Source organism: Protopterus annectens, chromosome 2.part1 (genome assembly GCF_019279795.1).
Source record: "Protopterus annectens isolate FY-2018-M chromosome 2.part1, PAN1.0, whole genome shotgun sequence".
Classification (NCBI taxonomy): Eukaryota; Metazoa; Chordata; order Ceratodontiformes; family Protopteridae; genus Protopterus; species Protopterus annectens.
Genome location: NC_056729.1, coordinates 779,460,281 through 779,474,401, shown reverse-complemented (window position 1 = coordinate 779,474,401; position 14,121 = coordinate 779,460,281). Strand labels below are relative to the sequence as shown.

Here is a 14,121-nt window from a genome sequence, read left to right as displayed (position 1 = left end):
CTTCCGGGCCAGGAAAATGTCCCCTTTTCTAACTGCTCCCTCTAGAGCTGCAATAGGCAAAGGAGCTCTTCTGGACCAACTTGAATATAGGATCATAGGAGGTTACTAGGCTACAAGCCTAGCCAAGAGTTTATCTCCAAAAAGAGACCTCAGTCAGCACCTGTCACCCCTGTCAGTGAGGGACACAGGTGGAACCCCTGGTACAAATTTGTGGTTTGCCATCCACTCATCAAGGTTGCACTTGAAGAGGGCCAGCAAGGTACTCCGCTTGACGTGTATGGGAAGTCTATTCCAGAGACAGGGCAGCCTCTGGGAGACAAACATGTCTCTCCAGCAGGTTTTGTTGATGTCACATATTAGATTCAAGCCTTTTGAGTGGGTAATGCACGAGGAGTTATACTTACAGATATGGAGCATCTCTAGTAAGGCTGGGTCCGAGATTACCTCTGAGTAATCTGTATGATATTGAGTACAGTGATTGAGCCTGTCTGCATATGACAGGTGTTGGAGGCCATGGATTCTCTTTGTGAGGTATTTCTTTGGCCCTTCCAGTTGCTGCAAATGTTTGGACAGGTACATAAATTATATGGATTTTTCATTATAGGCACTGCCTCCAGGAAACACACATCCACTGTGCAATCAATTGAAAACAAAATATGTAATTTTATCACAAATTCCCCCAAACATAAGCACCATTGTTTTTTTTTCTCAAGAAACAACAGATAATTCTTACCCAAGCCTGACCCTGACCCCTAATAATAGCAGGGATTGTTAATGTATAAATCTGAAATATAAATGCAAGGCCAAGTTAATGAAGGGTAGCACAGGGTTAGGTGCAGGTCAAGATAGGTGTGTTTTGGTCCAGATGAGTAATCTCCATGGAGGTTGAGGGGGAATTTTTCATTTTATTCCACTTTTTTGTTTAATTTTGCCTTCTCCAGGGGAGGGGGTTAGAAAATGGGGGAGAAGATTGTTAGACCATCACACTCATGTACGTAGGAGGCAGGAATGGTAAGGAAGGACAGAGTTAAAAGGGGAGAACACATGATGTCTTAGCCAGTCCTCAATGAAGTGGGAATGCCAAGGAGGGCTATAATGGATGATTCGCTGAAAAAGTATTTGAAAAAGGCTGACAAAAGATATAGAAGGTTATTGCACTAGACATTGTCAGTACTATCTGCCTTGAGAAGCTGTAATTCAGAGTAGAATTCCTAAACACCCTGCCTTGTACACATCTTTCATTGGATATAACTGGCTTGGGCAGCACCTCTTCTCCAGTTCACTTGCAGCACCTTCTGTGCACAACCTCCCTGTAAACTTGTTGGGTTTGCCAGGTGCAGCAGTTCCCTTCCTCATCCCAAAGATGCATTGCAGCAATACCTCTCAACCTGGAAACATAAAAAGTCTGGACAAAGACCATGAAAAATAGGTACAAATCTGCACGCTGATTAACATAACATTTACATACATAATTATGCAACCCCGCCCAATCCAGTGGAATTGTGGGATATCAACTTTCAAACACTATCTGAAGAACAGACGTATGGCCTCAGACCCCTGTAGTAAATGGTAACCATTTTGTTTTTTTGAAATTTGTAGCAATGATGTTCACTGGGAAGGGAGAAGATTAACCTTAGGATTTTGTTTTTGGTGACTAGCAGTATGTGGGTTTTGTGGTAAAAGTAGGGCATGTAATAGTAAGCAATATTCTAATCTTAAAAGAATATTACAGTTTACAGGTGGAGGATCTATAATTACAATATAGAACAATCTGGCTGAAAAATATTCCTAATGATGGCATCTAGTTCAAAGTGGTTTGCACTGCCAATAAAATGTCATGTTAGACTGCATAGGGTGCAAGTACACATTTAATTATCTTTGGCCAAATGACCCAAAATATTGCAAACATAACACTTTACGGGATTATCTGATACCTTTATATCCCTTTACTTCAATAAAGTTGTCCAAATGTTAACAAATGTCATTAACAAAGTCTAGTTCTGCATCCATTTCCCACCTCCCATTTCAAATGCAAAATGTAAATCACAATTTGGAAACAGAGAACTGATTTGCAGAGGGACTGATAATGTGTATTACATCAAACATATCATTATCAACATAACATAAAATGGTGTGTTTTTAACAGAAAAGTTATAATCATAAACATTTGCAAGGTATCATGGAGACGCACGTGTTTCTCGGAGAACATTCAAGTATATAATATCATTATTAGACGAAAATGCAACATCTGCAAAAATGTTCTGTTCAATTGTTTGCTATGGCTCTTAAAAATTCAACAGAAATTTGAAAAAGATATATCTGTAGCTATATAAAATACTTATTAGACTTAATAATACTGTCAGAAATAGAAAGTCTCAATGCTACAACCTGTTGGCAGAATATAACAGGCTTGGGCCAGTTGGCTCTTATCCTCCATCATAATCTGTATTTATTTATATGCATAGCAGAGATTAGAGTAATGGCAAGTGGCAAACAGACATGCTCTAATGGTCAATTGATAAGCTGTAGTCAGTAATTGAGTGTGCACTATACATAGGATCCTCTGAAAATGTTAATTTTGGCTTAGCGCACACACACACACACACACACACACACACACACACACACACACACGTGTTTCTCTCTCTTTCTAGCACATGCACTGCAAAGGAATTAACAGTATAGTTTCTGTCTAGCACTTGAGTAAAGGCACTAGCGGCGAGACATTCAAAATGCAAAAGAAGTAAACACTAGTGTACATAAGTAAAATACTGTTCCCAACAAGAATGAGATGAGCGAGAATACTTGCAGAGCTGGAACCCTTAATTATAATGTCAAAATGCATATAGCAATACACTTAAACGAGACATTCAAAAGCACTCGAATGCAACTTGTTTCTCTTGTGTTTTTGTATACATAAGCAGGAACTGCAACAGCAAGACATTTAAAATGTACAGGAAGTAAAAGCACTAGCGTATGTAAATAAAAGACATTCCAAAGCACTCGACTGCAACTGGTTTCTCTCGTGTTCGTACATATACATAAGCAGGAACTGCAAGACATTCAAAATGCCAAAGAAGTAAAGGCACTAGCATACATAAATAAAAGACTGTTCTCACCATACCTCCCAACTGTCCCTAATTACTCGATTTTTGCCGGGTTTTGGGGTCCCAATAATGGGGTGCCACGATTCCCTGGTGGCACCCCTTCATTTCTGATTTTTTCAATCTATTTGTTTAGATTTCATGCTTTTGGAGCTGACGTCATCACATGCACGATTACGTCAACTCCATCAGCCTGTCAGAATTAAGCCATGTGTCCGTTTGAAACTGCAGATTCTAAGGTACCCAATAGAGTGAGTGTGTGTGTGTGTGTGTGTGTGTGTGTGTGTGTGTGTGTGTGTGTGTGTGTGTGTGTACAGTCTTTTATTTATGTATGCTAGTGCCTTTACTTCCTTGGCATTTTGCACAAAAGCGTTCGTTCTGCCTTTAACTCCATGGCTTTGCGTTCAGTAATGTCCTCCCACTCCCAGTACAGAAATCCTGCGTTCGGTAATGTCTTCCTCCCAGTACAGAAATCCACGGCAGTTTCAAACAGATGTGCGGCTTAATTCTGACAGGTTGACGGAGCTGACATCATCACGCACTTGATACATCAGCTCCGAAAGCGCGAAATCTAAACAAACAGATTGAATAAATCAGAAATGAAGGGGTGCCACCCAGGAATCATGGCACCTCATTATTGGGACCCCAAAACTTAGCAAAAAACAAGTAATTCGGGACGGTTTGGAGGTCTGGCTGGAAGGGAAGTAGTGTTCCTCCAAACTGCCTGTAGGTGTGTGTGTGTGTGTGTGTGTGTGTGTGTGTGTGTAAGTAACTGTGAGCATAATATGGCTGCTATGACAACAATATTAGAGCACAGCCACAAGGCCATCAGGTGAAGTGTTAATACAAAAATAAAACATCAGACTCTGTTGCAAAAAAAAAAATATCTGAAATGACAATTTTTCACTGAAAAGTACCAAACGTTACTTAAATTTGTGCAGTCTTCCACTTTAGTGATAGAAGGCAATGATAATAAAAAATGAGTAAGTAAGGATACACCTCCTAATAAAAATAAACAAAAAGAAAGTAAACAGGATTTAATAGTTGGTACAGACCTTACGCAGCTCCTGATGTTACTATGTATGTCATTCATCTATCAAAGAAAGCACATCAAGAATCCCAGGTATTTTGTGTTTCTAATGTATAGCCAAAGAATCCACTTATGCTGTACTGACAAGGTCAGGAAAAGGCTGAAAGATGGCATGTCTACAGCTAGTGGGGTTTGGATTTACTGGCCTGAATGTACCCATAAAGACTTAAAAAGTAAAAACCCATGGCCATTCAGAAGCCATATGGTTAAAACAGAGGTATGTCTTTAGGGGGTTATTTGTATATATCTCATGGGCTACCACTAGAGGAGGTTTATGGTATCACATAATGAAGATCCTAACCTTGCCTGGGTCTTCTCTTACATATTTAGTACTTAAGGTATATCTATTTTATGCCCCTGTAAGCCTAACCATCTATTCCCGACTAACCATTCACTCGCCTTAGACCTAGCAGATACAACACCCTACAGCACCCTATGGGGTCCTCCCTTTTCCAGGGAACTGCTTTATCAGTAGCCTGCTTATTTTATATACAGGAAGTCAAGATTCAGATGCATGTTAGTTGCTATAAATGTCCAAGATGGATTACCTCTATGTTTCTACACAAAACTATTACCATCACCCCACACAAGCAAGCCGGGGCTTCCACATGAAATTACCACAAGTCTTATGTTTATAAAGCACTATATATGTATATATATATATATATATATATATATATATATATATATATATATGTGTGTGTGTGTGTGTGTGTGTGTGTGTGTGTGTGTGCACCTGCAATGTCTGCATACTGCTATGCATACCTTCACTTTTGAAGAGTTTTCCCACTTGTTTCCACAATGTGAATCTAGGTCTTATGAAAGAGATTTTGATCAGTGTCTTTCGGAGCCAAACAGTAACAAGTCAAAATTCATCACTTAAAAACACTGAGGTATATTTGCTGCTCATTTAAGCAGTGAAACCTGCTGTGAAATCCATGAGGCAAGCATGTTATCACCTCACAGCATTGACCCCAGTGAAGTCCATGTCACTATCCTTCTGACCAGCACCCAAAATTAACCCCATTTACAGCAAAGAAAGACAACCTGACTAAACATCAATGGGCCAGATTGCAAAAGAGTTGCTCTTAGTGTAAGTCTGCCCTGATTCCAAAAGACTTGCTCTCAGTGTAAGCGACTTACTTTGGTGTAAATCCTGTCTATAAACAGGCTGATGCCAGGGGCTAGATTCCAAGTCTTTTGAAATTGGGCCAAATAGCTCCTTTCAGCAGACCATTCAAGCTATCATGCCAGTTTTTACATGAATTATGCACTTAACGTGTGCTTTTCCTGAAAATGCACTAGAGTTACAATCTATGAGAATAATTCCTTGCCATTTTCCTTGCTTGGAACTAGATTCATATAAAAAGCTTATTTCAGGAATGGCTGACTATGGATTCATTAATATGGAAATTATGCTTTGATGGTATCTTGCTTGGAACTAGGTTCATATAAAAAGCTTATTTAAGGAATGGCTGACTATAGAGTCATTAATATGGAAATTATGTTTTGATTGTTTAATTTTTTTCCATTAGATGCACCTGGAAGCAGCACAGTGAACTGTCACTGTAGTTTTAATTTTATTTGTTTAATGCTGCAGGTAGTACACACGTTCTCTAATTCAGATATATATCTGTATCTGCTGGGCGATGTGTTGATTGGTATATGTATATATTTATAGTTACGTTTATATACAGTTTATATATGTATACGCACAAACACATATGTATGTATGTATGTGTGTTTTTATGCATGTATATATGGGTTCCCTTCAGAAGCTCGAAATACTGAAATGTCGAATTTCAGTATTTCAAGCCCAAGAAGCCGAATCCACATAATAGCGAAAGTTTAGAAGAGCGAAATTCAAAACCTCGAATACCGGAGGTTTTGAATTTCGCGCTTCTAAAATTCCACTATGGTCATGTATTCAGATAAGTGTGTGTGTGTTAAGGGGTTTGGGTAGGGGCTGTGGAGTGTGTCAGTGTGTTTTGTTGCTGTGATGTGTGTGTGTGAAGAGAAAGTAGCTTGTGTCGTGATGTTTCATGTGTGTTTGTATGTAGTGCGACCTCGGAGTGAGAATATTTTAGTAGGGGGTGTGTGGGGGGTGCAGGGGGTCTTGCCCCCCTGCTTTCATGTAGTACAGTGATTGTGTGTGTTTGTGTGGTGGATGGTGTGTTTGTGTGTGTATTAAATCCGCAAAATTCAAAACTTCCGGTATTCGAGGTTTTGAATTTCGCAGTTTTTACTTTTTGTTGTTTTGTGGATTCGACTTCTTGGGCTAGAGATACTGAAATTCGAGATTTCAGTATTTCGAGCTTCTGAAGTGAATCCATATATATATATATATATATATATATATATATATACATATATATGTGTATATATATATATATATATATATATATATATATATATATATATGTGTGTATATATATATATATATATATATATATATATATGTGTATATATATATATATATATATATATATATATATACACATACATACACACAAACACACACACACTAGTAGGTCCCATTGGAGTTGATTAAAATGTTTTTTGTCAAAACATGATTCGTTGAGTTGCTTGGTCAATTTCCCACTTTGTCTCTGTGTTTCCTGTGGTTTTGTGCAAAAATGTTGAAAAGCAGAGTTAAAAGGGTTTCTTTGTGTCCTCCACTGTTGTGCAATCTTGAAGTTAGTATATATAAGTAACAAGTACTGTGCAGGGTACCATCCCCCATGTAGGGATGAGGGGAGCTTACCCCCATCCATAAAAGCACTTGCTTTTGAGGGTTTTATTTGTTTTTGACTAAACATTTCATTGATGTAATTTGACAGGTAATGTTAGTCAACATAGCAAATTTATATTTAATTATGTATTGCAGTAAAATATATACATGTATATTTATCACGTACAGTCACCAAGCAAACAGTTCCTCTACAAGGACAACCTAAAGGCAGTCTAACAAGATAGTCACATGACTACAGTACAAGAAGCAAGCATAGAATATGACAAAATACTTGAGCATAATGGCAACAAATTTTGAAGCTTAATATTTCAGTGTTCTATAACATTCTTCCTTAGCACTCTTCAAGAAAAATCTTGATGAGTGGATGGGAAATAGGAAATACACCCCGGGGATCACTTCTGTGTCTCTGCTCGACAGTGGCACAGGAAAATAACTTTCTTGGGTGGCGTAAGCCAGGGAACCTTGTTGGCTAGGCTTACGTAGGCCCTTGGGCCGATAGCCTAGTACCTACCTATGAATCTATTTGCTGTATGGTTATCAAGATAGCTATCAAAAGAAATGCCTAAAGAGTGAATCATTTTTGAAACTCCATGATTAGAACCTACTATCAGTGCAAACACTTTACAAACTGTGTGTGTGTGCACGCATGTATACACACATATATATATATATATATATATATATATATATATATATATATGCTTAAAAACACTTTGATCATCATGCATACTTGCAAACTAATATTAGAAGCCAACTGCTTCCTCATTCTGCACTGAAAAGTTCTTGATAACTTGAGCAACATCACAGTTTGTCAAATAATACTTTCCTTTGTTATAACACAGTTTTTGTCCTAAATACAGTACCTTCACAGTTCTCCTTCTGGAGTTAAAACTCTGTAACTGATAAATGGATTTGTATCTTCTAATTAAACAAAGGTCTGATCTACTCCTTGGCTCTCAACTGTTCAAACTTTTACAGGAACAGACTCTCCTTCCTCCAACTTCAAAATTGATATGACAGAATGCCTCCTACAACCTCAGAAACCACACTCAATTCTAGGTCTCAAAATCCTAGAATCCCTCCCCTCCAATCTTAAAAACACCTCTTCTTATCTTAGCATTCATGCTCTTCTAAAAGCTCATGTTAATACTTCCCATGGAGTAACATAGCTTAACTACATCTTTTAAATTAGTCCCTCGCTAACTCCTACTTGCTCAGTTTGAACTTCACCTTAACGGTGTTTAACTTTATGCTATATGACACATACATGCATCTCACTGTTTACTTCAACTACTCTGTAACTGTAATGTTACTTCCCTTATTTTTCATTATGTCTTCACTGTCTTGCAATTGTAGGTTCATAGGTTCATAGATTAGTACTAAGCTAACTGCCCTTGCGAGCCATTTTAAGCCTAACCAGTTATCCCTTGTGACACTCAAACCCTGTACCTTGCGTTTGTAAGGCAAACACCTTAACCATTAGGCCAACCTATCCTTGCTGTACTTATAGTGTTTCTTTTTTTTTTTTTTGCTTTTGTCTTTACACCTTGGACTGAGACTGAAACTCTTCAGTGCTCTACCCCAGTTAAATTCAAACTCACATAAATAAAAATATGGCTAAATATTTCATACCCCCATTTCTATTTTATAACAACAGTTTGCACTGCTACAGTCTTACTTAGTATCACATAAAGTGGGATGGTATCTCTAAACCCATATGATGCTTTGTTCTCATTTTCATAAAACATGCCAAGTACAGCATTACCTGCTACTTAACCTTCAGCTAGTCCTCTCACTTGGGACAATTCTATTTAGGTTAGTCTTTTTGCATCGCTGTCTTGCTTTTAACTTTTATGCTGAAGGTACAGCTAGAGTATTTACATGAACAACTTTGGTACCACCATCTAAGTAATACATAAATAGTTTTAGCCGGCTTATATAGCAGCATTGCTGTCTGTGACTGAGCACATTAGGCAGTTACTCTTTGAACAAGAGGACACACTGCCTGCACCTGAGCCCAGCTTACAGTCGTCTTTCCTCTCTACTTCTTGCATTCCATTCTATTTTGCATTATTTCAAATTAGTTAGCTATGGATGCCCTCGTATCTTTACTATACACCATGTCACATATTGCCTCATACCACCCTCCCATGGAAAGCAAGTTTTCCATTTAAAATGCCACTGTTACAGAACTCCTGTTCTGTCTCACTCCAACCCTATTGTTTCCATAATTCAAATGCAGTCATTGTCAACCACAGCCCCGTGTCTCTACTTCTTCAGTCTTCTCTGCAATCACCATAATTTTATTTCACTGCATGTGTATAATGTGGTTTAATTTTGTCTTAGCCTGTATTCTGGAGTTTGACAGCCAGTTTCTGTCATGATATTATGTAAAGTCCTTTCCATATACTGAAACACACATACATATTTGCATTTGACCTGCATTTGTATACCACTGTGCTGCATTCCAAAGAAATGCATTATTTTGTATTTTTCATTGTGTTCAATAAATCTTCAGTAATGCGGTCACCTTCAAAAAATGGAGAACTGTATTTCACTGTAATATTTGCAGTTATTCAAAATACGCAAGCAAGCAAGCAAAGAAGCAAATACTTGAATACATTAAATAGTCCAAGACCTAAACTGTGCCTTTTTTTTTTGTACTGTAAACAGATCTGCTGTAGATGGACTTTGGTCAATTAAGGAACACTAGCTGTTCTGTAAAACATCACCAAAGGCTGATGCTGTACAGCAAGAAGGTGCCTATCTCAAGTGACAATTCTGCTGTTCTTGTCCAACTATACTGCTTTGTACATCAAGGAGAGTGCACCCAATCGTGTAATATACAGCACATCACACCAGTATCCTGTAGTTAAGTGCTTCATTTATCATTGTACTACCACATATATTCTCTTTGATAGACAATGATGCTACACTGGAAACTCAGAACCCTTCCTTCTGTAAATGGACAGCAATTCCTTGGAATACTTGTTAGATCTCCCTGTGTTTGCAAGCACACACACACTTCTGACAATTTTACAGGTTATCACACAGTAGTGCTGCTTTCTGTGCAGATACCACTAGTCTGTGGAGCAGTAAATCTGATGCTCCTTTAGGCTAATAAAAGTTACACCATTTGTTTATATTTTTATTGAAGACTTCACTGAACTCTATATCTCTATGATGAATATCTGCAAAACCTTAACTGCACTGTACAGACAAGACAATTATTCCAATGAGAGCATCTGTGTTAATGTAGCTCTAAAATATTACCTTAGTCTATCAGGGAAGCCTCATAAAACTGAAATAATATTACATGGTTTCATGAATCCACATTGCAGTGCTTGCTGCTTAGAAGCTTAGAACCTAAAGCAAATCCAGTAACAATGTCAGTTTGCCAATTCAGAGATGTTACTTCCTGAAATAATGGTGTAGACGACCAACACTGAGGAATGCCAAAGGCATCTAAGTAAAGTATCCTGACAACAACCTGGGTTCAGAGAATGCCTACCACATAATGCCACACACACTGCTAGTCGCAATGATGAATAGTTCAATTCATGGAAAAGCACTGACAGCCAGATTCTTATTATGGGTTTACAGCATAGTATATAAAATGAAACACTAGAACATCAGTAGATAGCACAGCATGTTAGACACAAACAATATTTTTTCTGATTATAATGTGTGGAATTGTAGGCATTTCTGAATTTTCACTTTTACTTTGCAGAACGACAACTATGAAAAATGCATTGAAATTTCACTTGCCTGGTTCCAAGGCAACACAGTGTTTCTTTCACCCAGGTTTCCCTAGCAGCTCTGTCACTGTCTAATCCCACTATCAAAATGCAATTAAAGCAGATGTGCTGTCTGTAATCTCATTACTAACAACACACAGCAATCCTTTTATTTTCGTTGCAGCTGCCTGCTATCTCCTCATCATGCAGGTGTGATTCTACCAGGTTCTCCGTTATTATTTTTATATTACAAGACACAATAAACGTCTAGGTGATGACCCCCCCTTACACATTCCCATGCATCCAGTTAATGCAGTGACAGCACAGCATCTTACCTGTCGTGACTAAGACATCCTTAACAAAGTGCTTTTAATACCTATGGTGCTAGTAAGATAAATCCAAAGGAAAGGCAGTTATGGTAAAAATGCCACCAATCCCGACCAGATTCCCTCCAGTAGCAAGCTCATTTTACTGGAACTGTAAACAGTTTTAACACAAGTGGTTTCCCCTAACAGGCTACCGGTAAACCCGTCTGTCAAATCTGCAAACTTTGTTTTTCCTCGGGGCTGACGCGTACAGGTCTGGAAGGCACACACACACTGCCTGGAACGGGAATGATGCTGCAGCAAGGCACATTTACATACACACACACACACACACTCACTTCACTCGCGCACTCCCTCGCTCAATCATACTGACTTGTCTCCACCCCCCGTATTCATTAGTGGTACAAAGATGCTGATGGTTCTGTGAGGTTTTCAGTTAAACACAGTGGTACTGGCTCCTTCCCAGTAGCAACAGAAATAAGGATCACTACGATTGGCGATTTCTTATAGGAGCTGGGTCTGAATTTCTTACGGATAGCGTTTCCGTGAGATACTGGTGGGCATGGAATATGCTGTAAATATATTAAGTATACGTAGGATTTTTTTTTTCTGTGAACACGGGTTGGCTGTACCAAATGCAATTAGAAATATTTGCTGTTAAGTAAAACACGGATACTTTTATCACTATCTGTAGCGTACACAGCTCTGTTTCGCTATTTTTTCTCTTTTAATTTTACTCTAGCTGGTAAATTGACATCTTTTGCATCTGACAGCAAACTAGGTAATGAATCGTTCAGTAAATGGAGTGAAAAAATCGGAGAAGCAAGCTAGCTCAGACATTGAAATTTGGTTTTAACAAAGCCTAATATGTATGTAGTATGTGAACTTGTTTTTGCGGGATGTTGTATTTATTTATTTGTTTAAATGCCCGTTAATCCCTTAAACAGTTTATTTATACAGACCTGAAGAGGCTTAAAATGTTTTGGAATGCAAGGAAGTATGACACACCCTCTGCTCCAGCATCTTTCTTCACACATAATCAACATTTGCCAAAAATATATATATATATATACATCAGCACTAATTCTACCCCAATCGTTCATCATTTTCTGTCTGACCGCAAGGACATTTCATTGTTTTCCGTATTAGTTCCTGTTGACGCACAATTGCTTTGACACCGACTTCCTTGATATCCAAAATGATAACCAGGAAATGCATATGATATCTGGCATGAAAACGGCAAAATTATCAGAAACAACTATACAACAGAACACATAACATAAAAATGATAGTGAAAAAAACGAACAGGTAATATAATTCCAGCAAATGCTGTTAAAAATAAAATCTGCTCTCGAAATAAAATTGCAGCTCACTGCCATTGGGTAAAGAAAAAGTTTACAGATACTTCTGAAATATGGGGAGCAAATTGCTATAACAAAGGAAATATTTTGTTTTGAGCTGTGGCACAAGACCTGAATTGCCTAGACATAGTTAAGGCCTTATTAAGTCTAATTCTGTTGGCTGCCAAAACAAACAATTACTGGAAAATGGAAATCAAAAACTAAACCAACTGGATTAAGCAATTAATATTCTAAAACTGATAAAAGAACTGCAAGGGGGATCTTTAGAAAAGGGAAGGAGAACACTACACAGAAATAAATGGAGTTTGTGGACACAATACATGCAGAATAATGTTCAGGAGGATGAATGAGGTTTAAGGCAGGAAACCAGTGATGTGCATAATGCTGGATTGAAAAACAGACACAAAACATGTAATGCATGTAAATGGAAAAATGTTAATATGATTTGTTTTCTTTTCTATTAATGCATGTGTGCCTATGTCTTAAGTGATATTTTAATAAAGGTGTATAAAAAACAGACACTTTTTTAGACTATGCAAAAAAAAGGTAACCACAAATAGCACTCTGTCTCTGTTTTTGTCTCTTTCTAAATGAATTACTGTATTGTCCAGACATACACGTTTAATTATTTGCCAGGTCAGGACACTGGCTAGCAGCCTAACTGTTTTAAGATGTGACCCAGGAGAATACTTTAAAGACACAGTACAAGTGCAATATGTCAACAATACCTCCAATCCCTCTATACCCACCCCCACTCCCACCAGCCATAAAACCACCTTCAAACTCAAACCTGTCCCCACTGTTTGCATAAAATCTTTACTAAACAAGCTAAAGCCATGGTTTCCCTCAGCAGATAATCTACCACCCCTCTTCCTAAAGCTTGTTGCTAGTTCAATAGCCTACCCTGTCTCCATCCTGATCAACTGATCTATCCAAGAATCTACAGTCTCCTCCATATGGAAACAATTCTGCACTATACCAATCCACAAAGGATGACACTCCACTGACCTCTCAAACTACAGGCCCATAGCCTTAGTCTCCCCCTCTATAACATACTTGAACAATGTATACACAAACAGCTCCGAGATCATCTTCTTCAGAAAGATCTACTCACTGCTACCCAACATGGCTTGCGACCCTAACCATAGCACTACTACTGCTCTTATTTCCTTCACTCATACTATCTCTCAAGCCACCCAGACACAACAATAAACTAGTTTCTTGTCTATTTTTAGACCTCATCAAAGATTTCAAAACTGTCTCTCACCCCAAGCTCCTCACTAAACTGTCTGATCTTAGTCCGTCTAATCCTACTCTTAAATGGTTCTCAAGCTACCTTACCAACAGACGATAGTCCATCAAGTGGCTTTCCTCCTTCTCACCCTCCCACCCTGTCAATACAGGAGTACCTCAAAGCTCCATTCTTGAACCACTGCTATTTAACATCTTCACAAACTGTATTCACACTTCATACTCTCACTCCTCTCTCATACAATATGCAGATAATTCCACTAACATCTCCAGTTCTGATAATCTATGTCACCTCCACACTTTAACCCAAAACTCTTTCAAATCAGTTAAAAGTTGGTTAACTGACAATCAAATCATACTTAATCCCCCCCAAAAAAAACCTCCTATTCCTCCCAAAATCTCTTTCTCATCATAAATCTTCATCTCATGACAGCACTGCAATTAACGTACAAACACACACTGAGCTCCTGTGTGCTATCATTGACGATAAACTAAAATTT

General features: G+C 38.2%; 1 protein-coding gene across 4 annotated transcripts in view; it reads right to left on the bottom strand.

The window, feature by feature from the left end:
• Positions 1 to 11,353, bottom strand: part of CRACD (capping protein inhibiting regulator of actin dynamics) — a 1,952,305-nt gene extending 1,940,952 nt beyond the window's left edge. For all 4 annotated transcript variants that reach the window (XM_044062482.1, XM_044062485.1, XM_044062486.1 and 1 more), the window contains exon 1: positions 11,019 to 11,353. The gene's annotated coding sequence lies outside the window, so the exon portion shown is untranslated. The remainder of the gene's footprint in view (positions 1 to 11,018) is intronic.
• Between the last annotated feature and the right edge of the window lie 2,768 nt (positions 11,354 to 14,121).